The sequence below is a fragment of the Glycine max genome, chromosome 18 (assembly GCF_000004515.6).
Source record: "Glycine max cultivar Williams 82 chromosome 18, Glycine_max_v4.0, whole genome shotgun sequence".
NCBI lineage: Eukaryota > Viridiplantae > Streptophyta > Magnoliopsida > Fabales > Fabaceae > Glycine > Glycine max.
Window position 1 is genome coordinate 44,472,968 of NC_038254.2, and position 371 is coordinate 44,473,338.

Here is a 371-nt window from a genome sequence, read left to right on the forward strand (position 1 = left end):
TTAACCAAGGCATCTAGTTTACCTTCAAACTTCTTAGTCTCGCCTGATGAGGATGAATTTGTGGCTACTTCATGCACTCCTCTAATGACAATAACATCACTTCTGGCACTAAATTGCTGGGAGTTGGAAGCCATCTTCTCAATTAAATTTCTGGCTTCAGCTGGGGTTATGTCTCCAAGGGCTCCACCACTGGCAGTATCTATCATACTTCTCTCTATGTTGTTGAGTCCTTCATAAAAATATTGGAGAAGAAGCTGCTATGAAATTTGGTGGTGAGGGCAACTGGCACATAATTTTTTAAATCTCTCCCAGTATTCATATAGGCTTTCTCCACTGAGTTGTCTAATACCTGAAATATCTTTTCTGATGGT

The 371-nt window shown here is 40.2% G+C and overlaps 1 non-coding gene across 1 annotated transcript; it reads left to right on the forward strand.

The window, feature by feature from the left end:
* Positions 1-264: 264 nt before the first annotated feature.
* LOC113000303 (small nucleolar RNA R71) lies at positions 265-371 on the forward strand. The gene has a single exon (XR_003265593.1). It is a non-coding gene; the product is annotated as a small nucleolar RNA R71 (small nucleolar RNA).